This window comes from Desmodus rotundus, chromosome 3 (genome assembly GCF_022682495.2).
Source record: "Desmodus rotundus isolate HL8 chromosome 3, HLdesRot8A.1, whole genome shotgun sequence".
Taxonomy (NCBI): domain Eukaryota; kingdom Metazoa; phylum Chordata; class Mammalia; order Chiroptera; family Phyllostomidae; genus Desmodus; species Desmodus rotundus.
The window spans coordinates 140,581,552-140,607,508 of NC_071389.1; the positions used below are offsets into that span (position 1 = coordinate 140,581,552).

Genomic DNA, 25,957 nt, shown 5'->3' on the forward strand with positions numbered 1-25,957 from the left:
TAACTAACAAAGCTTTCACATTCTGGCTCCGCCTGCCTCACCAGCTCTTCTGCTCTACTCCCTCTCAGTCCGTCTCTGTCCTTCTTTCCAGCCCTCAAACCTCTGAGCTTCTGTTTGTATTGAAACCTTCCAGCCAAGGGGTCCTGGGCCCCAGAAATGGGTTTTCTCCCACCCTTTCCTTTTTCTGTTTCTCTTCCTCCCTCCCCCAGTGATGCTCTCCTTGATTGCTTTGACCTGGCCAGCTCCCATTGTTAAATGCTGTCTCTGCACTCTGCCCTTCCTCTTTGTGGCACTTCGTCACAACATTACAAAATAATTGCCTAGTTTCTGCCTCCTCAACTAGAATTTGAACATCGTGAGGACATGAAGTCAGTCTGCCTTGTTTCTTATGTTATCCTGAATGCCTGACATGCCATCTGGCACATGGTGGGTGATGATTAAATATTAGTTAAAGGATGGACAAGAGAAAAAAGAAATAGGTCCAAGATGAAGCAAAGAGATGTGGCAATATTGGTAGCTTTTTAAAATAATCTCCGAAGGGTTTAAAATAATCTCCACTAGGTTGAAGGGAAAGGAAAGGGGGAGATAGGAGTTATGCTGGAAAGACCACAGAGATAAGGAGTAATGAGGTGATTTTATGAGGTGAGAGTGTGTAAGAGACAGAGGGCATCCTGGGAACACCAGAGGTGAAATAGAGGACAATTTGCAGAACGTGGGGGGTGGAAACAGGCAGTCAGTCCGTCACGGGGAACTGCAGCCTAAGCAGACGAGCACCTTGTGCAGAGGGGTGATGACTTAGTAACCTTCTGGTGCCAGAGAGAAGGGAGCTGGCTGTTGTTTAGCTCTGTGCTTTATTTATTTCACTGACCCAGATTGCCGCCTAATCATGGTCAACTTTTCAAATATCAGTCTTCATTGCCACTTCTCAGCTGTGCCTGAAAATTCTTGTTGCATAATTGTCAGGCTGCAGAGCTCTGTGAACGTTTGCATGTTAGCGCTGTAACAACAACGACAGGAAGACTTGCGAAGCCACCGAGGGCCAAGGCAAGCACTGGTGTCTATTCAATTCAAAGACTTCTTTCCCAGACGTGCCATAATGAGTCTTGTCTAATTTTGATGCATCTTTATGACACCAGTTCATCTACCTAGCAAACCTCTTTCCCAATATCTCTTTAAATTTTTCATATAGCTTTTGTTCCCCCAGAGATTTTTAGCGGCAGATAAATATCAGTTCAAATACTTAGACTCCATGTTCACTTTCACTGTCCTTTTCCTGGGTGCTGCATTGCATGTCTGTCTCAAGATTCCTCTTCTTATTTAACTGTGTCGTATCCTAAGGGCTGTCTTAGCTTATTGGCAAGGGGGGAGCAGAGGGGAGAGCCTGTAGTTACTGTTTAAGGCTGAAAAATATTCCTGGAGGAATGGATTCATGCTGAAATTGTAAGAAACGGGGTTATGAGACGATTTGCCTTAGTAATGGCAGCTTGGGTATCAGGTAGTCCCGCCACTTCTGATCAGTTGATCAATTGCCTCTCTCTTCTGGCAGCCCTCTTTTCTTTGGCTCACTTCCTCAGACAAATCTTGATGGTTTTCCCCCTGACACCTGACTTTCCCCCATCTTGACACCTTTGTTCTCAGGTTTTCTCCTCTCTTGTCGCCTCCATGTCCACCACCCCGCCCCGCAACTGCTGCCACTTAAACTTTTTATCTTGCTATCAACTTGGATCAGGCTTTCCCTTCTGTCGTAAAGGAGTCTTAGAATGGCTACAGGCAATATGGAGTGAGTCAGAAATTCATGTGCAGATGCTGGCTTGTGATCCTGCCAGGCTCCCCTGTCACCACCATCACTGGGCTACTGAGAGTTTTTATTGTTGACGCTGTGGTCTCTTTTAGCAAGTTTCTGTAACTTTAGTTTGGTCCAGAATCCTAATGTTTTCTCTGTGCCTTGGAAAATTCTTACGGTCATATCAACATTACACACATACGGCTCTTCATTTCTGCATGAGTATTTTAAAAGCTGCTTAGCCTTCTTTCACAAAACCATTGAAGTCGGTTGTAATAAAGCTTGCTATTCAGTAGATGTGTGCACCATCCAAGGCATTCATGTGCCTTTAAATAGCATTAAGGACAGAAGGCAGGAGGCTCCTTTAACTGCCCACCACCACTCTGAGGACAAGTACTCCTTTGCTTCAGCATTCGCATCTGTGAAAAGGGAGGAATAACAGCACCTACCTTATAGGGTTGTCATTAGTGCCGCATGGGTTCCTACATGTCAAAGGTTATCAAAAGGCCTGTCCGCAATTACTGCTCAATAAACGTTAGCTATTACATTAATTATACTTAGTATTATTATCATTGATTCTTGACTTAATGTGTAGCCTTTGATATATTAACAGTCTTATAAAGAGATTTCACTCTTCTTTAAGCCTCCGTTCTTCTAGTGGTACTTCTAATAACAAATCTCCTAATGCTTCCTTTTTGCTGTGTTTTCATGCCTCTCTTTCCACCATTCACAAAACTTAGGTGTTTAATCCCAGCCATCTCTGGAGAGTTCCCGTTTCTGAGGTAATATTTTTCTTGCACTGACTTGAGTCTCTTGCCTCTTTTGTTCGACACAAATCATTCCATAAGAGGTCTAAGTACCAAGGCAGCTAACACTTCGATATCATGACTCTGGTTTCCTTCTTTAAGGTACAGTTCAGAGAGGTGATTTTAATGTGTAAGCACTAATCTTTGTGAGCCTTTGTTCCCATAGAAACCACAGGCGTTGTCCTGAACCATGACAACATGATCACCCCTGACGGTTCCCAGACCTGAATTTCAGACAATCAAAGCCGAAGTCATCTGGAGGCCTGTTGGTTTAGAATTTTCTCTTTCACAATATCCACGAAGCAGAGCTCAGGCTGGGCCTCTAATTTGTCAGAAGCAAGAAAAGGCATGTGCATGGAGAGCCGAATGCCTCTTTTCAGGCCAAGGTATCAGTCCCACACACTTTCATTATTCTCTGGAAAATAACGTTGTAAAAAAGTAATTGCTGACACAGCCTTAATGCTAGCACTTTAAGTATGCTGCTGTAATTAAAATAGGAATTTTATTATACTAGACCTCTGAGGGCCCAGCGTATGTACCATTCAGAGCTGCAGATTTACGGAGCAAGCAACTTTGATTCCTGCTGTCTTTGCTGTGTGGGCTGCGTGCTAACGCTGTGCCTCTGCTGGTTACAGCCTGTGTGGAAACCACCTGTCTCCGGGCCGACGGCAATCAGCTGTGTGTTCAGAATGGTGCCCTGCGGGGCTGGTGCCGCACACTTCACTCTGAAATGTCATAAAAGGAACTACTCTTTCTCCTTTGATTTCCCCTGGAATAAAATGTTTGCATGTTGTGCAGTGAGGTTAAAATCCTACTGACATTTTGGTTAAAATTTGAAGAGGGCTCTCTTCTTTCAGTGCGATATCATACCCATTTTACTGCTATGTTACCTGATAATTAGTTAGAAATGATATACAGCTGCTAGTTATAAACACCCAAAGATAGCGGCTTTAAAATATTAGTTGATTCTTTTTCCCCTGTGATGAGAATTTGAGAGGATGGCGGCCCACATGTGACAATGCACAGCCATTCCTGAGATCTCGGAAGCTTCCGTTTTTCCTGCTTGGACATTCTTATCATGTGGTCGTTGCCTGCGGGCCCCAAAGCAGCTGCCAGAGTCTCAGCCATCTCTTCCAAGTCCCACGGAAGAAGAAGGTTAAGGGGAAGGGTGACATCCCATGTAAGCCATCCCTCTATTTAAAGGAGTTTCCCCCAGAAGTCCTATCTGAACCTTCCACTCACGTCTTGTTGACTAGCACTTAGTCACCTGGAAAATATATCATTGAGTACATTGTCTAAATATATTGCCGTCTCTCCAAAAAATCAGTGTTAAGGAAGGAGAGAAGGGGTATTGGTTTGTCAATTAGCAGTCTTTGCCACGCTGCCACTGTATATTAACAACTGTGAAGGGCAGGTTTCCCTCTCTGCATGCTGTATTGTTTTTCCACAGTAAATACTTACTTATTCAGGATATTTATAATCAAAAAGCTGTATTTTTTTCTGTTGATAGCAAAATTACTCTTCATCACAAACTAGACCCAGCACAATTCTTAATGACTTTTCTGGATCATCAAATACTCTATTTTTTTTTCCTGTGCCATTTTCCTGTTACTTTAATGTTTTCAATTATGTGATAGTGGACCATTGAGGTATGACACTTAGAGGATGAGCTAAAAAGAATGTTTAATTCTCATCATTGCATTTCTTAATCTTTTGAATTAAAGCAAATTTCTTATAAACCAAAAATCTAGTACATATATGTTTAACAAGCTTAAAGTCAGGTCCTTGATATATTTTATTCACTAATATGAATAGGCCCTGTATAAATGTTATTAGCCCATGTATTCTGACATGAAGAATTCTCTCAAGAATTTTTTTTTTTACTGTTGTGGTCTGCTTTTTTAATTTTTTTTATTTTTTATTCTATTACAGTTGTCCAGTTGTCCCAATTCCTTTTTTGCCTTTGCCCCCTCCACCCAGCCCACCCCTCTTGCCCACAGTCAATCCTCTCTCCATTGTCCATGTCCATGAATCATTCATACATGTTCTTTGACTCGTCCCTTCCCCTTCCTTCCACCATTCTCCCCTCACACCTCCCCTTCTACAGCTGTCAGTCTGTTCCATGTTTCCATGTCTCTGGTTCTATTTTCTTCATTAGTTTATTTTGTTCATTAGATTCCAGTTATAAGTGAGGTCATATGGTACTTGTCTTTCACCAGCTGGCTTATTGTTATACCATACAGTCTCCAGTTCCATCCATGCTATCACAAAAGTTCAGATTCCCTTCTTCAAGAGATTTTTAATTGTGCTCAAATATACATAACAAAATCTGCCGTTTTAGTCATTTTAAAATATGCAGTTCGGTGGCATTAAGTCTGTTCACATTGTTGTGAAATTCCCTGTTGTATTTTTCTTTCATTGTGACCTAATTCCTTCCTTGTCTACCAGGTTCTGGCACAAAGTAATGTTTCATCAATGTTTGCTCATACATATGATTTTTTAGATGACAAATAGTCATGTTCCCATCATTGGTATTGGGAATTCCGGTGATTAAATGAGGCACTGTTTTTTTGTAAGTGGCCACAAGCAGGTCGACCTGGGCAGTGTGCTACTGCCAGTGACCCTCCTTACCGCATACAGCGCTCGGGTGCTTTTATGCAGTTGCAGCGCCCTCACCCCACAATTTCTAAAACTGAATTTAAGGCATGTAAAACTCCAAATGGCTAAGATCATTTTTATGACATGAATAATTTAAAATCTCTTCTAAGTCCAATGGGTTACAATCCTAGCTTAATAATAGTTCAACATTTTTCATTTTAAGTCTTTTTTAAATGACAATTATAACAACCTCTTTCCTTTTTACATTCTATTTCATTCTGTTTTGCTTTAATCTATACAATCTATTCTTTTATTCTTTGGCAATCCGGTGGTTCTCTTTAAGATTATGAAGCTCACCAACAGAGAAAATGCCTAATGAGATCTCCCGCAGAAAAGGTAGTTGCGTGGGTGGAAGACCACAAGTGCACTGGGTGAGTCCAGAGCTAGAAGAGGGGGCTCACAGTCCCCCTTTGGTATTTAACCATCAAGGATCAAAACGACTCTAATTTTCACAGCTGTAATCATGCATTCAGTGTTTCCTTAGTGCCTATTCTTCCCCAAAGTAGAGAATACTAAAGTTTTGGGGACAGGTAGGGCAACCCATGGTACATGGAGAGAGAGGTTATATGCAAATTTTTTAATGATCTGATGTAAGAACTCGCTCTCTCTGCACATCAGTTTAGTGCTGTGCTCTTGCACCTTCCCCTTGCACACTGGGGGTGGGAAGTACCACATCCGAGATCAGTCTCTTCCGTGTGGAGACCCTCCTGGCATCTGGTTCTTGGGCTAACATCCAATTAGGGTCTGGGCCTTGTTAAGAACCAGCATATTTTAAGTTGATGATTTGTGTCTTATTTGAGTGACCTATTTTGGGGAAAAGGATGCCTAATTTAAATATATTTTTTATATTGGAGCTGTTTTTGGACAGATAATTATAACTGTTGTACAATCAGGAGAATGCTGTTGATCTTTAAGTTACTAACAGACATTGTAAATATGATTGCAAGCAATAAATAATGCATTTTCCAATCACTGTTCCTGCTTCCAAAATGTTTCAGTAAACTATATACACATAGTTCAAGTATTAAGACCTTTAAAGTTATAGCTATTTATGAAACAATTTAAAAATCACTAGTAGACATTAATGATAGATGATATTTTATAATAGAAATTCAGAGTGGTGGAATTGTATAAGATGTTGGGAAATGGTTATCATTTTAAGTGTTACTGTGAAAGAAAAACCATTAGTATGGTACATATGTATTGTGTATTAAAACACATGAAATATACAATGTATATCATAAAATATATATGAAAGGAATTAAAAATAAAGCTTCCACTACGTGTGATGAGTTCACATTTCAGTCGATCATTCTGCAGCTATCGAGTGGCCATTATATATGAGTCGCTCTGCTGGTCATTGGTTGCTTGATGGACGAGAGACAGAATTTTCTGAATACTCATTTAACTAGAAGATGGTGATAAGCAAAGAGGAAGTATAAAGATAAGGGTAAATATTTAATTATCCTGCTTTCTTCAAACTGCTTGCCATTTTCCTTATGATTGGTACTGTAATAAAACACTAGTTAAGCTTGATCGAGTCTTACAGTCAGAGAAGACTTCAGTTTGTATCGAGTAACGTGACTATGAGCTGATTACTTACCCATTTTGAGTTCCTAGTCTGTAAATTAGAAGACACTCTCTCCTTTTAGGGTTTTTTGGAAAAGGGAATTAAATGAAATAAGCAATGTCAGGTGCATCGCATGGTGCCTGGCACACAAGAAGTATCCTTATACTCACCATTTCTCTTATAGTATTGTATCATTGCAGTTAAGCCATGTACTATTGATTGGGGGGGGAATAAAAAAGTAGTGAAAGTAGGTTTACAGTTGTTCATATGGAAAATAATACAATAATTAATAAATAATAATACAAAAATAAACCTGGTTTTGCATACAGACAACCGTAAGCCTACTTTTACTCCACCCTGTACATGAATAATTATGCACATTCAAAATAAATATTCTATGTACAGGAAAAGATTAATGCCAACCTGGTTTATCTTCATGTTAAACAAAATCCTCGGGGATACTTAAATATCAAAAGGCAAAAGATAGTATGTGCCTTTTTCAGATTTAGGCCATTCATATTAGTGATCAAGACTAACCTGTTCTGTCTAAACAAAGCTTTCCTTTTTTCAGCTTAGTTGAGGTATAATGGACATATAAAATTGTAAAATATTTAAAGTATACATTGAGGTGACTTTATATACGTAGTCATTGTGAAAGGATTTTTCCCATCATTAAAGTTCATTAAAAAACTCATCACTTCACAAAATTATTTATATTTTTAGGGAAAGCATTTAAGTTCCCCTCTCTTAGCAAATTTGAATTATATAATACAGTGTTATCAACCATAGTCATCACGTTTTATATTTAATCCTCATGTCAAAAGCTTTTTCTTAATCCAATTAATCCACCAACCCTTTTTGGTCTCACTGATAAGATGTTTTGGATTATGGTAAAGATTACCAGATTGTAGATTTTAATCTGCACCCAGGAATAGAAGGAAGGAAGGGAGAGAGGGAGGAAAGTTGACAGATGTCATCTTTTTTAATGTTTGATTTTGTTTTTCTTTTATGTATGATGGGATTCTGTGAGTTAATATTAATATTTTGTTTAGATTTCAAAATGCAGTGCTGTTGTTTTATTATTGCACATTTCTTGGCCTGGGTTGCCATAAGGTTTTTGGGCAGGCAGGGCTGCTGGTTACTTATCTGTATGTTGCATTGTTGACACAATAAAAATTGCAGCAGAGGCTACTTATCCCCTAAATCTATCCTATCCTTCTTTGATGATAGAAACCCATTTTTAAAGCCTGGGTACATACCTTTATTTTTTTACAAAGTATATTTTTAACCCTCACCCAAGGATATATGACAGAGAGAGAAAGAGAGAGAGAGAGAATCAGTGTGACAGAGAAACGTGGATTGGTTGCCTCCCGCACACACCCTGACTGGGGATCGAACCTGCCACCTTTTGGTGTACAGGACAACACTCCAACCAACTGAACCACCTGGCCAGGGCATGGGTGCATTCCTTTAAAGTGACCTGTGAATCTAAGTTCTGGCTCATATGACATACACTAAAATGTAACACGGAATGTCTGTGAAGTGAAAGGGCTTGATCTTCTTTATTTTGTCCTCTGTTCTTCTTTGTGAATGTGGATGTGATGGCTGGAGGTCAGGAAGCAATCATAGAGCTTAAACAGGGAGCTGTGTGCAGAGAATTGTGGAGCAACACACAGACCCCGGGCCTGTGTGGCATTGCAAGGAGCCACTGTGGCCCTGACCTGAATGTTTCTGCACTCTTTTTATGAAAGAAGAAATCCGCTTGTGTTTAAGCCACTATTTATTTGGAATTTTTGTCATCTGTAGCCAAACTAATCCTAAAAATTAAAAGTAACATAAGGAAATTTTTGTAGGCTGCAGAATATAAACTACTTTAAAGTCTAAATTATCTTCCATTTCATTTCCATAACACACCAGCCCCCAAGGCGGATCTTTTGTCTTTGGCGGTGTATTTGTAGTGGTGTTTTTCTCTAACGTGCCTAGTCTCTTCCATAAAGCCCTAACATCTGTAAGTATTAATCAACTTTCTGAATTGAGGACTTAACCCAGGTCAAGATTTAACATTATCAAGGACAGTACTACTAAAAAAAAATTGAGATTTTTCTTGTTTATGGTCTTAGGCAAGCTAAAACCCTTTTCTTTATACAGAATTTGTCCAGACTTCTCTGAGTACATCAGCAGCTCCTCAGAAGGTACATGTATATTTCTATACCCATATTCTCTGTTTCAGCATCTACACTTTTTCTTATAGATCCTCTTAAAACAATATCCTTAATTTCCATGCCATTTCTCTTCTTTTTCTACCTTCTTTTAAGAGGCTATATATTTAAAGAATGGAAAATTTGTAGAAGTAGTTTTGGAAATAAGTAAAAGAAAATGATTCCGTTTCTATGTTTTCCTCATTTGTATCAGTTAGGTTTTTCTCCATTAACATAGCAAAATAGACAAACACAAAATGTCAGTGCTTACAACAACCTCCGTTTATATTGTTCTCTGTTGGGTCTGTGGACTGGCTGGAAGCTTTGCTTCTGAAGCAGACTGGGCTCTGGTCTGCTCCGTTTGTGTTTCGTTCGCAACTAGCAGCTCCCCGGTTCATTAAGTCCTGGCAGACAGTAGAAGACCAAGAGGACTGCGTCTCTTAAGGCCTCACCTGGGAATGATCATTCTTTCACTTCTGCCACATCCATGGGCCAAAGTCAGTGCGGTAGGGGGATCTAGTCCATCTGTTCTGTGAAGGGTTCTGTGAAGGGATTCCACCCTACCATAGAAACTAAAAAATGTGGAGCCATACTGCCTTCTACCGTACCACTTGGGAGGTTTGAGCTGTGTATTAGGGAATTTTTTATTGTGTAGTCTCCAGAAAGAGAGGTTTTACATTTTTCTAGTATCACAATGTAAACAGGTTGGCCAGTGGACTGAACTATGTACAGTGTGTGTTTAAATAACTCTAACGGTCAAAGCTCTCAGCCAATGTTTTGAAGGGTCAATGTCACATCGGGTCCCTTGAAGAAATTTGCATTTGATTGTAATGACTGGTGTCACTTCATTTTAGAATCCAGCTGATTTCACTTAATGGGCAAAATACAGTGGCTAACTGGACTGGCTAAAATTCTTTCAGCCGGTGATGCTTTGAGAACTGTGCTAAAAATATTCTGCTCACCAGAGTGTAGTCTCTGCATATGATTGCAATAGACTTTGGGGCCTCTGTGGACACAAAATATTATAGCTCCATGACAGACTGCTTCATTGGTTATTAGAGGTCAAGGCAATTATAAATAGGTGCTTTAGCCTTTAAAACTGTACTGTTCATGCCCTCAGATCATAGTTTGAAAAACAGAAACGCTAAACGTGACGGTATGTTGGGTACTAAGTTTTAGACTGGTGAGGCTGAGCAGTATGCACTAATATAGCTCATTACAGTCGGTTCCTAACAATTTTGGCATCATTCCGAGGGGAGAGAGAGAGATTTACTTCTTATGGCTTCTGCACCCCTACATTTTCTGGCTCTCTTGCAGTTGGGTGGGGCCAGTTATTGTATCTAGATATTGAGCTGTGAGTAGATATTACTAGGATGCTGCTGGGCCAATGCATTCAAGAGCCAGCTTGCCGCCCTCCAGCTCTTTTTCTCCTAATGTACTGACCTGGACGCCAGGTGGAAATGGTGGAGGTGGTGGTGCCGCAAGACTGAGGCAGCTGGGGTCATGGGGTTCCCATGTGGAACACAGCTTCCCTGGATTGTCACTCAGCCTGCGCTGGAATGGGCAAAACAAGACATATAGGTGCTTTTTTTTTTTGAGTTATGTCCTACATTCTTTTAGATGTGAAGGGCAGTCACTTTCATTTTGCAGATATAGAAAATAGCTGAACTTCGAAAAGTCAAGATATATTGCCAAACCACAGAGTGATGATCTCACATAGTCTACAATGCCGTGGCTTAAAGTTATTCTAACTACTCGCGTGCGTGCTAGTTTGGTATTTGTTTGGATGTGAAAATTAACTGGACCAGCTGCCCAAGCAAATTATAAAACAGTGTGAGATACTAATTTATTTTTCTCATGAAAAATCTTGAGCACTTTCCTGTATATTTTTGGGTCCTGTGAGCTTCCCTACCATCACGTACACACACACACACACACACACACACACACCCTCTACCTACCATGGCTAGTGATTCAGAGTTGCCAGGAGGTTCAGAGACGGTGTGGGATAGGAACAAAGAGGCTGGGTCCTGTTTGTGACAATGCCATTCAGTCACTGTGTGATCTTAGGAAATCACTTAATCACAATTTCTCTGAGTCTGTTTCCATCTTCTTAGAAGAAGAGATTGAATTAAATGATTTTTTTTCCCAAACTGTGGTTTGCAACCCGGTAGTGAGTTGTAAATCTACAGAAAATCTCTACCAGCACTTTTTAAAAGAATCACTTTTTAGAGCAGTTTTAGGTTCACAGCAAAGTTAAGAGGAAGGTGCAGAAATGCATCAAATACTCCCCACACCCACAGATACAGGATCACCCCGTGATCAACATCCCCCACCGGAGTCAGACATTTGTTAAAATTGATGAACCTACATTAACACATCTTAATCATCCAAAATCCGTAGTTTACATTAGGGCTCACCACTCTTGCTGTATATGCTGTGGGTTTGGACAAACACGTAATGACATGTACCCATCATTATGGTATCATACAAAGTATTTTCACTACCCTAAAAATCTCTGCGCTCCACCTTTTCATCCCTCCTCCCCACCTCCAGCAACCACTGATATTTTTACTGTCTCCATAGCTTTGCCTCTTCCAGAACACCACGTAGTTGGATTCATACAGTATGTAGCCCTTTCAGGTTGGCTTCTTTCCCTTAGTAACATGTGTTGAAGGTTCCTCCATGTCTCTTCATGGTTTGATAGCTTAATTCTTTTTAGTGCTGATTAATATTCTACTGTGTGAATGTACCACAGTTTATTTATCCATTCACCTACTGAAGGACATCTTAGTTGCTTCCATATTTTAGCAATTATGAATATAGCTGCTATAAACATCTGAGTACGTGGACATAAGTCCCAGCTCCTTTGCGTAAACACTAGGGAGTGCTGGATCCAGCCGGAGTGCTGGATTGCACGGTAAGACTATGTTTAGTTTTGTAAGAAGCCGCCAAGCTGTCTTCCCGAGTCGCTGTGCCATTTTGCTTTCCCACCAGCAATAAATGAGAGTTCCTGTTGCTCCACAGTCTTGCAAGCCTTTGGTGTTGTCAGTGGCACTTTTTTAATATAATAAAATTAAAATAGAAATCATCATAGTGCTTTTTATATAGTGAGGGTAAGTGTAACATGAAACTTTTATTTCCGTTTTGTGTATCTGTATAACAAATATGAATGCACATACTAAGTTGCAATGTAAAATGTATAGTACAAGTGTAGACAAAGTGTGAATAGATGGTCTTTTACAGCTTTCCAGCTCTAATATTCTGTGAATCTGTGAATTTTTACACACTCGATTCAGTGATTTTAAAAGATCTTATAATGTACTAAGTGAAAAGCATTCCATTTTGTAAAAGCAATAAAATATATATTTTGTATGGCATATATAGTACAAAATGTGTGTATTTATATATATACAGGAGAAACAACTATAAAAGTAATACCAAGATTAGCTCTGAATAAGACTTAAAAGTTTTCTGTAGTTTGCCTTTACATTATGTAATATTCATGTATTCTATTTTTTTTAAATGTACCTTAAAAAGCTTCTGTTGTTATAAAAGGAATCTCTAATTGGTGGGGTTTTCATTCCTAGGGACAGTGATGTTGAAATTAAAAATTGGGAGGTTCAGACTTCAGTACAATTTATAGATGAACCAAAAGGAAAGTGGAAGGAACTTTGTAGCGTGACCAAGTGCAGAGAAGGAAGCTGTGCAGGAAGGGAAGGGTCTGCTGCAGTCAGGGCCTTGGGCACACCTGCCGTCGTGCCACCATGTCCAACACAGGGTCAGCCCTTTGCTGGACTCTGCTTTGATAATGCCCCTTCTACTTCTGCAGGTAAAGGTTCTTTGAAATCTCCCATTTTTTTCTTGGAGCAGCAAACGGAGTTGTGGGAAAGCCAGGGTGGCGGTAGCTCTGTTTATCTGCCCATTACAGACGCACAAAATGACTGGAAAGGAAGGGCTCCAGAGAACAGAATACCAGTCAGACATCTATCCAAGCCTGTGAGCCTGCCTGGGGTTCAGCATCATTTCTGGAGTCCGTTTTGGACATCAGATGCCCTCTGACTGACGTATGAGATCAGTTTTTAAGTCAGCTGAAGGCTGGCTGACTTCTTACTGAAATGACGTTCTATGCTTAAATGACACGTGTGGTGTTGGACAATTAGCAAATACAAAGCTGGATGCAGCGAAGTCCCCTCTGCCTCAGTTATGCAAAACAGGCCACAGAGTGCTCAGCACAGCCCAGCCCGTCAAGCCCCCTGCTCAGGTCTGACTGAGAAGAGGTCACATGGGCGGTCAGTTTCTATGGAATCACTGGCACCCCATCGGCTCTTCTCTCAGGAAAGTATCACAGAGGCAGTTTGCTAAAAAGTGCTGATGTGTATAAAGGGGGAACTGTGTGTACCCTGTTCGGTATGGCAGGAACTTCTCACTGTGGAGAACAAAACAATTGTCCCCAGAAAGCTGTTTCTAGTTCAGCACAGCCACGTACAACCATTGTCTCTTACCACTCAAGTGTGAACTCCCAGTCTCCTACAAGTAATCGCGTACTGATCTGGGACTGGAGGCGTGGTAAAGTGTTGGGATTGAGGGCTCGATGCTTCCTTGCCCTGCCACTTCTACAAGGGACCATTTCTGTGTTTTCCTTTGTTTCTATATCCTAACCCATCTCTCCCCTGGCACTTCACTGCCTAATCTATGACCTATTGACATAATGAAAGAAATGTTCATTTCATTGAACCACTGCGTTTTATTCATTAGATATGTTTGCAGAATGACCCCCAAATGGGTGGCCGTGCTTGAATTCTTTGTGTTGAAGCTGTCTCACCTAATTTCTAATTCTGTTTTCACCTACCTTCTCTTGGTCTGAAGCTATCCCAGAGTGCTTTGCACATAGACATCTTGCTGTGGTGTGGCTCTGTATTGCTGCAGAAAACTCCATGGTGACGCCAGGTGTATGTGTGACCTCCCTGTTTGCATGCTGAAGCCAAAAAGAAGATGAGAAACTCTTACTTGATGGACAGTTCCCATGTGCAGAAATTCACCTGACTATGTTCTTTCATTTGTTCATTTGTTTTCCAAAAGATACCTACCAATGCGTCCCGAGGACCCAGCTCTGAGCCTGTGGCTCTAGTGGCCTGATGTAGGGTTAGCGAAGGCCAGAGGACAGATGGATCCTACGAATCCATCTGTAGGGTTTTCTGTTCGGCTTTCTGTATTGATTGGATCACAGGGCCTCTTCGATACAATAAAAAATCAAAAATAGCTTTGGCAAGACAAAAATCATTGTAGGGGGCAGGTGAGCATAATGAAAATACTACTGTACTTACCTCAGGTGATATGACTGGGGTTAGCGTTCTGCTTCTTCCCGTTCTAGCTGTTGGACATTCATCATGCCCTTTACCTTCTCAACTGCAAAATGTGAGATTTTGGTCTTACATTACTATATAGCATTACTGAAGGACACTAAAGCTGACACAATTACTTACTTCTGTTCTTACCTTTACTTTGAATTTTCTTTTCCAGGAAGGATTAGAGACTAGGAATAGATAAAATAATTTTAATCTTCTGTACATGTCATATTCACATTCACACCTAATTATGATTTTATCATGTGATACCAGTCAAAATGCTTTATATCCCTAGGCCAGTGTCCTTAAATGGACATAAACAAACTGAATGAGAATGACCTACAACGTTCCTTCCACTTTCCTTTTGGTTCATCTGTAAGTTGTACCTAAGTCTGAACCTCCCAATTTTTAATTTTAACCTCACTGCCCCTGGGAATTTTGAGAGCATTAGTTTTTACATAGATGAAATTGCCTCTCTGAGAACAAAGCCTCATGGCAAAGTATTCAATGTGGTTTAATATTTTTTAATTACTGATTTTATATACAGAGAGAGAAGCACTGATTTGTTGTTCCACTTGTTTATGTATTCATTGGTCAGTGCCCTGACCAGCGATTGATCCCACAACCTTGGTGTATCAGGACGATGCTCTAACCAACTGAACCAGGCCATGTCTGATGGTGATTCATTTGTTCAATAGTGTATTCATCATATGCCTTTGGGCAAACAGTTGATTGCAAAGTGTTAGATTATAAGACATTTTGAGTCCTTCCTTAAAATAAGCATGTTTATTTGCACTGAACTGTAGTAATGTTTCAGGACTTGATGATAACTTCCTATTACTGAAATCATAGCATCGTAAAAATGTTAGTCGATTCTTAGAAATCAGGTACTTCTCGTTCACAGAGCATCCCTCACAAGTTAACATCTAGCTTCTGTTTGAATACCTCTTGGGAGGGAGGGAGGAGCTACATCTTCCCAACAGAATTCATTTCCTTTCTGGATGCATATAATTGCTAGAAAGTCCCTTTGTACACTGTATAAATATCTTCCTTCCTGTAATTTCCCCTTCCTCCTCCTCCTATTATTATTGTTGTCATTATTATTGTTATTGCTTTCTAGAGAAACACAGAAGAGTGCTCATCATTCTTGCAGATTATAACCTTCAAGTTGGGGATCAGAATTATGACTACCTTTCTGTTATCTGCAGCTTGCAAAATGTTTTGCTGTTGTTGTTTCATGCCTCTGTGTGGTGGCCATACGTCCCATCTAGGTCAGTCCCACTTTATGCCTGTTCTCTCAGCATAAATATTAGTAGCATCTTCTTTTACTCTCAAAATTTCCTTAATTGGGTAATAAATTATATAGTCACTCCATGTGTCTGTAATAGTGTCTGCCAAATTTATTCTGTAGATTTCTAGATCTCAAGAGTGCTCTGTGAGAAAAGAGAAAAATTGTTTAGGGAACATTTTTATTTACCATCACCCTTTCCACAGATTCTCAAAGAAATTAGTAAAAATTTCTATAGGAAGGAAATCTGCTTTACTTTGTTTACCCTATTGTTTCTCAAATGTAATTGTGGAAATACCTATTGCTCCCCATACCCCACCCCAAGAAAAACAATTTAGCATTCTCTCTTTTATAAAAATAGCTTAGGTGAATTTTAATTTTAATTCCAATTACTTTCCGTTTTTTTTCCAAATTGCTAGAAAAATCACCCTAAAGTTAACCACACAGGTTTCTATTTTCTCTCTGTAAAATAAGAGAGTTAGAGTGGGCTCTTAGGGTCAACAAGTTGGAAAAAACCCTGGCAACCATCTTAGAAGAACCTTCCTCATTTTCTTTTCCAGTGTTGGCAACTCATGGTAGCTTAGAATCAGCAGGACGTTAGGGGTGGTAGAATCGTTGGGCATTAATGAAGGCCCTCACTGCAGCCTGGAGGACCGACCAGCTATGGTGCGAATGGTAGTGTGGCTGGAAGGCTCTCCAACTGGAAACCAGTCGGGAGATTTGAAGAGCAGTTACCAAAGTATGATATCAGATCACCATGGAAACTGTGTAGTAATGACCGCACTAGCCCTGATTCGTCAGTGCTCCTATCTGTGGGAGCACATCTTCCCTGGAAACAGGGTGCCATCTAGCCGTTGTCCCTATACAAGAGAGCTACAGCTTTGTTACCCTCTAGTCCAAGAGTAGCTGTGTTACCCAATCACAAAAATGGGAAAGAGACTTCTTTACAGCACCAAATAACATTTAAAACCAGTATCTTTTAAAGTCCACTAACTTAATTTTGTTTGGCAACTGGATACATTGATTTTAAGTCCAATATCATTTCTAATAAAAGGAGACCAACACAATTACTGTTCAATATGCATCACCATTATAAAGCATTGGCAGCCGTCGAGGGTCAATTTTTAAATGATCTGCTGAAGATTAAATTTTTAATTATCTTTCAACTGCTCTAACATAAATCACTTTGGCAGTACATTTCTTGGATTTGCATAATGACAGAGCACAACAAGATGCATTACCATTTTTATTTTTATTTTTAAAGATTTTATTTATTTAATTTTAGAAAATGGGGAAGGGAGGGAGAAAGGGAGGGAGAAAGAGAGGGAGAAGAGAAACATAGATGTTTGGGCTGCTTCTCACACGCCCCCAACTGGGGACCTGGCCTGCAACCCAGGCATGTGTCCTGACGTGGAATCAAATCGGCAACCTTTCGGTTTGTAGGACGAGCCCAACCCCCTGAGCCACACCAGCCAGGGCTCGGCTACCATTTTCAACGACTGGGTTTTCTGGCATGGTTCGTGTCCTCACTTGTGTGTGTACACCCTTTCCGAAGCCGTGGTCACATCACATGCATGCGTTTTCTGAACCAAAGAAATAGACAGCTTCCTGAGTCATGTTAGGGGTTTTTGGGTTTTTGCTTTTTTTTTTTTTTGCAGTGAGCAGAATGCCAGCCCATTGTAAATAACTAGACAGTATTTCGTAGTTTCAAAGGGCCATTACACAAAGATTTCTCAAGGAGAGCATCTTCTGTAAAATTGGCACCTAGGCTTCTGCTTGTACAGTTGGCTTGTGCATGCTGCCCCCTGTCTGTGAAATTCAGGAAAAAGAATTTTTTGTCCTAAGTTGTCTAGAAATAAAAACCGGCTGTTCTAAATTATGTGCGTTTTGTAACTTACTGGACTTTTTTCCCCTAGGGCAACAGACAGTTGCCGATCAAAGGATAAGTTGTGTTTCTAAAGATCACTCTTGACTAAGGTTTTTGGAGCTTAGAACCATATCCTGTCGTGAAAACAGAGTTATATAAACAGTGATCAGGTTCTCAGCAACTTTATCAGTTTCCTGCCTGGGCTATGTGACTGCGACAAGGGTCAGGAGAGGAGACCGTTGGAGTCGCTGAATTACAGCAACACTCGGGGCAAGCCCGAGGTTCCTGTCCCTAGAGGTGGGACTGCGGAGCTTATGCAGCTGTCACTCTTTTCTCCTTTTAAACGCCCCTCACCTGTGGCATCTCTCCCAGTCAAGCTCCCATAATTACGGAGTCGAGAAGAGTGGTGGACGCATGTTTAACATCTAGATTTTAGTTCAGCCTGTCCATGGCCCAGATGTGTATGTTTATAACACATGCTTCCACTTTGAAGAACACCTTCTTAAAGGATAAAAACCTAAAACAGCGATTTTCAACCTAGCTGATTATTGGAGTCCCCCTGGGAGCTTAATTAAATTCTCAGGCTTCTCTCCTGGGCCCAAGACTTCCCACATCAGAGGTGGGCCTGGGCATCTAGTGAACAACCAGATCAGGGAACCAATAACCAAAACATCTGAGTCTCTTTTCTTCTAATCAAAAACCCAGCTTCATCAAACAGCCAAGCTCAATTAAGAAACAAGTAGAAAATAAATGAATTCACATAATCTAGTAAGAATTAATTAGACTTATTTCATGTTTTTATAGTTCTCAAATTAGTTTCACACTATCACATTTGAACTTTATAACAGGGAAAAAAGAAAGGTGTTATAATTTTTTAGATAAAGAAACTGACCTGATATTATCAGCTACAGCAAATCCTCCATAGCACAGATGGGTATAAATAAAACTCAAAAGCATCATTAGTGGGAGGAAACATAGACGGGTGAGTGAAATACTCATGCCAGGTGAGCAATGCCTCTTTTGGTCAAAGGGGTCCCGGGGACTGACGGAGCCTGATTGAATGTTCCTGTGCGGGCAAACCCTCTTAGGTTATTCCCGATAGTCAGAGTTCCTTCCCTTCTGAAACTCCTAGATCGAGCGTGTCTTCATCAAAGCTCCCACTGCAGAATCAGTGAGGACAGGAGAGAAGGACAGAGATGACTGTTACAACTCTGCGTGTGTTCCCACTTACTAGGCGCTTTAATGTTTTTAGAGTTTCTGGCACAGCTCTGAGCAGGACCAGCCTTAGTCATGGGCTAAGTTCATTTATTCAACCCATATTACTATCTGTCTTCCCCGTGTGAGGCACTTACTTCTCTTGACACGGGGGCAACATAGAAGAAAAGACGTGCCCCTGCCCACAGTGTCTTTCATCTAGAGGGAAGACAGACACGAAAACAAACTAACAGAAGTTAAACTACAATTACATGGTTGCTGTGGGGATATTATGCTTACATTCAGATCTAATGGATAAAATAGGGATGTACCAGTTCGATAAGGGAAAAGAAGGCTCTAGAGATGAGGGTAGTATGGAAAGAGTCTAAGGAGGAGTGAGAAGTCGTGTCAAGTTTCAGAAAGTACAGGTAGTGCAGTGAATATTGTCAGAGGGGTTATAACCTAATTTTTATTTGGCCAGGGAAGCAGTTCATGAAAGATCTTGTGCACCTTGCTGAAGAGTACAGCTTCTTATGCCCTTGGCAGCAGAAAATAATGGGAGGCTTTTCAGATGGGAAGTTACAAGGAGCATTGGCCACAGCTGAGAACGGAGGAAAAGCAGACTTGATGCTCCAATCTAGAGCAGCATACCTGGGCCAAGGAGAGAGGAGAGAGTAGGTAGAGACACGAGACCGTGATTTGGATGGATGGATGGTTGTATGAATGGATGGATTGGGTGTATGGTGAAGCAAGAAGCTAGGCTGACTCCCCATTTTTTTGGCTTGACCATCTGGAAGATTGGGAACAACATTCACCAAGCATATAGAAGGGGTAACACTTTTGAAGAAGTCATGTTAACAAATGCTCATCAAATAAGACTTAATGGCATGCAAGGGTTTTTTTGTAGCATACTAAATAAGGTAACATTCATTGTAAATTGTGCATGAAAAATGCAGTGATTATTTAATAATTATCTGTAAGTTCAAAACTATAAAAACATAAACATTTCAGACTGGTATCCTTTAAAGAGGTTATTTAGTAGAATTACAGAAAAATTAAGATTATGTCATATACTTATTTTAGATGTTTTCTGACACAAACTTTTCTAGTAACAGAATAGACAATGAAAGGTGTAGAGGGCACAGACACAGCTGGCAATAAAGTGGTCATTGAGCCAGTTCACATTCTTTACTGATCCTCTGTGCTTCTGTCTTTTCTTTAATTCTCACCATCTCCTACACACACCATTCAAGGAGTTAAATTATTATTTTCAATGAAATATAGTGTGAACAGAACAGGTTTACTTCAAATGCATTGTATCCTGAAGATACCATATCCTTAAGTTATAAATTGGATTCTAGTTTTAGTTTCCAAAAAACATCTTTATTAGATCTAAATCAGGCTGAACAGATCTGATAGGTAGATTTAGAGAGTAAAGTTGTTTTTTTTTTACATTGATTTAGAACTTACAAATTGCAACTGAAGACATCTTGTAGGGACTTTTTAAATGATCATATAATTCCATGGTTTGTCAAAACCCTGAAGTTTGGGGGGCTTGACAGTGTTGGGTCGCTGTGCTGGCAGCTGGATGAATTTAAATGGATTTTTTTTACTCTTGCCTATCTCTGACTAAGGACATTCCCAACTTTATCAGGGAGCTTTACAGTTTTTCCATTTATAATTTTGTAAATGTGTCCTGACCAGGTAGGGACCTGGTTGCAGAGATGAATGGGGCCCATTTTCTGGAAGCAGCTATGTAAACCAATAAATCACACAGCAAGTAAGTTTGTCATTGATAGGAATGGGTACAAGGTAAACAGAGAGTCAGAGAAAGAAGGAATTAACTCTGCTGGGCACGTGGGATGATGGGAAAAAGTTGCTAGAGGAGGTAGCATTGCAGCAGAATTGCGAAGGGTGAGTGGAGAGGGTGATGGCAAGTGGAGGATATTTTTTCAGGCAAGCGGCACAGTATAAACAATGGCACTGAAATTGGGGGCTTCAAGAGATAAGCTGGCCCAACTTCTGGGACCAAGAGCTGGAAATTTCAGTTCTAGCCTTCTGCAGGGGAACCCAAGAATCTACCCCAGGTAACTTTTAGGCACACTATAGTCTGGCTTAATGCATACATTCTTAGATTTTAAATTTCCTGAGTAGAGATTGTTTTACTTGTCACTGTAGCAATACCTGGCACATAATAGGTGATCAAAGAATGTATTTTGAGGAATGAGACCACTTGCTAGAGAGTTGACTCATAGGAGATAATTCCTGCTCAATTTCTTAGGTACTTTCTGCTTTCGCTGGGAGTAGATGACTTTATTACTGCCCATTCTACTTGAAGAAAGTAGAGGAGTTGACTGTCATACAGACAAAAACCAGGGAAGCAAATTTTTGATGGAAGGGTACTATGTTATTTTAGTGGAAGAAGAAGTAGGCTGCTGGCTCATTTCCTGTCTTTTCTGCCTCGAAATCTTAAAGATATGAGAGAAGTGGTCTAAGAAAGTACTTTGAACTTCTTGAATTTGCAGAGTTCACGCTCCATGCTTTAGCCACCGATTTGAGGACTTAATAATCTGCAGATACAGTCCTAGGAATATAGAGAAGAAGAGACTGCCTTCAACGAGCACTGAGCCTGCAGGGGAAGACAGACGAGCAAAACGTAACCACCTCACAGTGATAGTCTGGGACTGCAGAGTAGGTGCCAAACACTGGGTCAAGCCTTTTCCACTTGTTACCATGTAATTTAATCCTAAGAACTTATAAAACATATATTTTAAAGATGATGAAACTGTGTCTGAGTAGTAAGTGATTCACCCCAGCTCACATTATAGCAAGGGGTGAAAATTCTAATTTGAATTCAATGTCTGTAAAACACATTATTATTATTCATTGCATGTATCTATCAGTATACAGTACTTATGTTTGCCTTTATTCGTTCATGCCCAAATAGTCATAGTCATGTGATTGAGTTGTCTATGTGAGATGCACTGGCGTCTTAAGTTCCCTCAAAATTTATGTTCAAAATTGAAAGCTATCCCAAGAATGCCTGTGTGATGTCAACATCCTGTCTGACCTCAACAAATCCTTCAATGACCTATGTGTAACTATGTGTAACTATGTGACCTATGTGTGACCTAATCCTAACTTGTTTCCCACTGAAAATTAAGGTTCCGACATTTTTCTAATTCTTACTGAATTTTAAGACTATTAGCAGGCTTAATCCTTAAATAGTATCCAATTCCTTTAATGAAATGTACCATATTGATTTTATTATGTAAAACATTTTTCCAATTGCTAAGTACCAAGGTTAACAAAAATATGAAATCATAAATACTGGTCAGAAATCAGATAGCTTGGAAATAGCACATTTAATTGTATATTGAACAAATGATGTAAAAAATTGTATTAAACTTCAAGTTTGAAAGCATTCTAATTTAAAAAATACTTATTACTTAAGTAGCATAGATGATAGGTGGAAAATAGACAGGGGAAGGGTAAGAATAGTGTAGGAAATGTAGAAACCAAAGAACTTATAAGTATGACCCATGGACATGAACTATAGGGGGGGAATGTGGGAGGGAGGGAGTAGGCAGGATGGAGTGGAGTGAGGGGGAGGGTGGAATGGGACAACTGTAATAGCATAATCAATAAATATATTAAAAAATACTTATTACTTAAAAAAATTGTCTCTGACATAAAAAGCAAACTAGAGTTCATGGGTAGTTGAATTCAGTTAATATTTCATTGATGTGATAAGTTTACATGAATGTTTGTTTTTAAAAATGATACTAGTCCTGAACCATTTGGTATCCTCTCTGCTCATACCAATTAATGGTCCAGATTTGATTTACGCATTTAGGATCAGTGACTCAGAGTGTTCTGAGCAACTTGGCAAACAACTGTTTGGGTGTCCTCAAACTCAGGCGGTTAACTAGCAATGTTATTAGTCATGCTTTGTAGTGTATAACTCATTGCGGCAGACCAAACAAGCCAATTCTGAGTTCCAAAAAGGTGTTTTGGTATGTGAATTTCTAGTTTATCCACTAGTTGTGTATTCATGCCCTTGGATTTACAGTCGTTTAGTTTATAAGACGTATACGTTTACTATGGTTTAGATCAGTGTGAACTCAATTATTGTACTAAATAAATCTCAGTGATGAATATAAATATGTGTTATAACTTTCATAGTTTAGGCTTTTTGATATCTAAGAGCACAGTGAATTTTGTTTTGTTCATTTATTTCTAGGTCTAAGAAATATTTAATTTTTTGATGTCAAAATGTTTTGTTGATCTATGATAAGATCAGTGCTTTATTTTTTGATTTACAGTACTTAGAAAACTTTCTTGATTTAATTATGCTCATACATTTTTTTAAATCTCTAGATTTTTTGGTATAAGTATTTACAAAATTTTATTTCCCAGGGACATGTATTTGTTAATGACAACGGAGATGCATCAGTTTTGAATCTATTTTAAGGGAGTTTGCTTTTCATTTTTAAATGGGAACTTTTAGGAATATCCCTTATTAAAATCCTGTTCTTGTTATTTTCCTGCTAACTACACTTTTAGCCAAACATTTTGAAAACACTTTGCCTGAAAGCAGAAATCAGACCTAACAAGCTCTATACCAGTTGATGCATCTCAGCTCCAAATCCATGCCCAAAGCTCTTCCTGTGCTGGTCTAGAAAGTTATGTCTCTATGTTTGCAGAATGAAGGAAGAGATAGCCTCTATAAAGTCACAACAGACTGCTTGAAGACAAATCTACCGTGTCTGAGCCAGACACAGCACATTATGTGGTATTTTCAGAAACTATGCTAAAGTGATCCAGAAAAACAGAAACCTGTAGAAGATTCTTCAGTAAATTCATGTCAGAGATACTCAGAATCATTCATATATTGTATCCCTTCTGAAGCCTCAGCCTGAATTGCACTTGGTAGCTTTATTTTTTAAAGAATTGCATGAATATTTTAAGTGCAATTTGGTGTACTGTGTTATTGACCATGCATTATTTATGTTAAGATCCTCTTTAATCATAAGGCCTTGCAAAGGGTATGACAGGAGAGCGGGCTGAGTTTCTTCTTCGGATTTTGGGTCGTTAACTCGGGGGTTAGAGCAACAGTAAATTCTCAAGTTGCATTTCGTTTCTCTGCATTTTGTTTATATGTGAGCAAGTTCATTTAAAGATTTGGAAACAAGTTGATCAGGTTGGGAAATATCCATGTACCACATTAATATGTTTTAACAAGTAAATATCCACTTCCTTCAGGAATAAGGCAGATTTACAAAAGATGGAAAAAGCATAATGAAGGAATAGCTTGTTTCCAATAAAAAGGAAAGCCATAGAGTACTTCTCAGCTGGAAATGTTGTAGAGAGTAAAGCGCCAATTATACTTTGAGACTATTATTCTAAGCGTTCCCACCCTAGTGTATAATCTCTCAAAGGGTAGAGTGAATTTTCCCTTATCAAACTATTTCTTTTCTCTCTAAGACACAATTCTGCCCTGTTCTACTTGTCAAACACTCTAGAGAGGTGAAACATAACTCCCCCCTTTTTAAATATGGTCAGCGCACAGTGACTTCCTTCCAAAGATCACTGTATGGAAAGTGGAAAAAAGAATTACTTCCTAGCAGAGAAGCCTGCCAACCACCACCTCAGCCAGGTGACAGTCAGCAGGGACAAGTCATGTTGCTGGTAGGCGTCTTTCCTATAATATGCTGAGAAGGGCACTTTACCTCTTTGGTCTTCTTCCCAATAACACACAACCCCAGCCTAATCATGAGGAAAGGCACCAGACAAATCCCAGTTAAGGGACGTTTCATAAAATACCTGACCAGTGCTCCTCAAAACCCTCCAGTTCATCAAAACCGAGGGAAGTCCGAGAGACTATCAGCCACGAGGAGCCTAAGGTGCCATGATGAGTAAATGCAGTGTGTTATCCTGGATGGGATCCTGAAACAGAAGAAGCCAAGCTAACGGACTAACAGTAGGTATAAACTAAGGACATCTGAGTAAAATACATAATTGAGTTAGTAATAGTTATCAATATTTGTTCATTAATTGTGACAAAGGTACCACACTAACTTCCCCTTTTTTAAAAGGGAAAGTTAGGTGTGGAGTATATTGGAACTCTCTGTGCTATCTTCATTGATTTTTTATAAACCTAAAACTATCCTTAAATTAAAATTTTATACAAAAGCCCTAGAAAGTTGTGTACATCAATTATCTGCATTATAACCGTTATATAACCAGAGGAATCACATCTGTATAGGGTTTACTAGATTTTTCTCTCCTTTTTAGAGAGCCATGTCTAGCCCTAGCTGTTGAGAATTAGTACTCTAATACAACCAGCAGCATCACTAAATGGTGATGCTCTCATTTCTGAGCCCCAGATTGTACATGTTTGTATTTCTAGACCAAGAGGTAAAAGCTTAGGGCTCAATTTGAACTATTTGTGTACAACAATTCTGTTGTGCACAAATAAATGGGGCTATGTGCACATTTTAAGCCAAGATTTTTTTTTCTTTTTTGACTCAAATGCAATCTTGCAATCTGTTATACAGCAAGTCTGGGTAACCATATCTACTATTTATTTACATAGTCATAAACTCAACTGGCATTTATTGAACATTTTCTCTGTGTTAGCATTGACTTAGATGCTGAGGATAAAGGATAAGAGGATCCCTGGCTTACAGAGCTCACCTGGTGATGGGGGACAAAGTAAACAGTTATATACAGCTTGGTCTGGAAGATAAGCAAGGTAGCTATCAGGAGCTTTGGAGGGACCACCGCTCACAACAGACTCGAATTGCTCTTTTCCTGTCAGCTCATTCATTCATCCCACAAATAATTTATTGAATAACTGCTACTGGGTAAGCTGTGTTCTAGCCACTTAGGCACATCAGTGAGCAATACAGACCAATACCCCTGCCCTCGGGAAGCTTACAGTCTCTGAAAATTACACATGCCCCCTTATCTTGAGCTGAAATCTGAGTCCCTGTAGTTGCCATTAAAAACAAAATGTTTATTATTTTCCACATAAAAGTCTGATACGGAGGAGAGCTGTTGTGCCTCTGGGTCCCACCCCATCTCCTACTCCTGTCCCCCCAAATACTGTTTTCTGGCAACACTTCCCCAGTTCCTTCCGATATTCTCTACACGATTCAGATTCCAGTCCCTTCCCTACCCTGTTTCAGAAAGCAGAGTGGTGGGCAAGGTCCTCCAGTAGAAGTCAGAAAGCTCTGGGCT

The 25,957-nt window shown here is 39.7% G+C and overlaps 1 protein-coding gene across 6 annotated transcripts in view; it reads left to right on the forward strand.

Moving 5' to 3' along the window:
• GRIP1 (glutamate receptor interacting protein 1) overlaps positions 1-25,957 on the forward strand; it is a 649,796-nt gene that overhangs the window by 325,432 nt on the left and 298,407 nt on the right. The window lies entirely within an intron of this gene.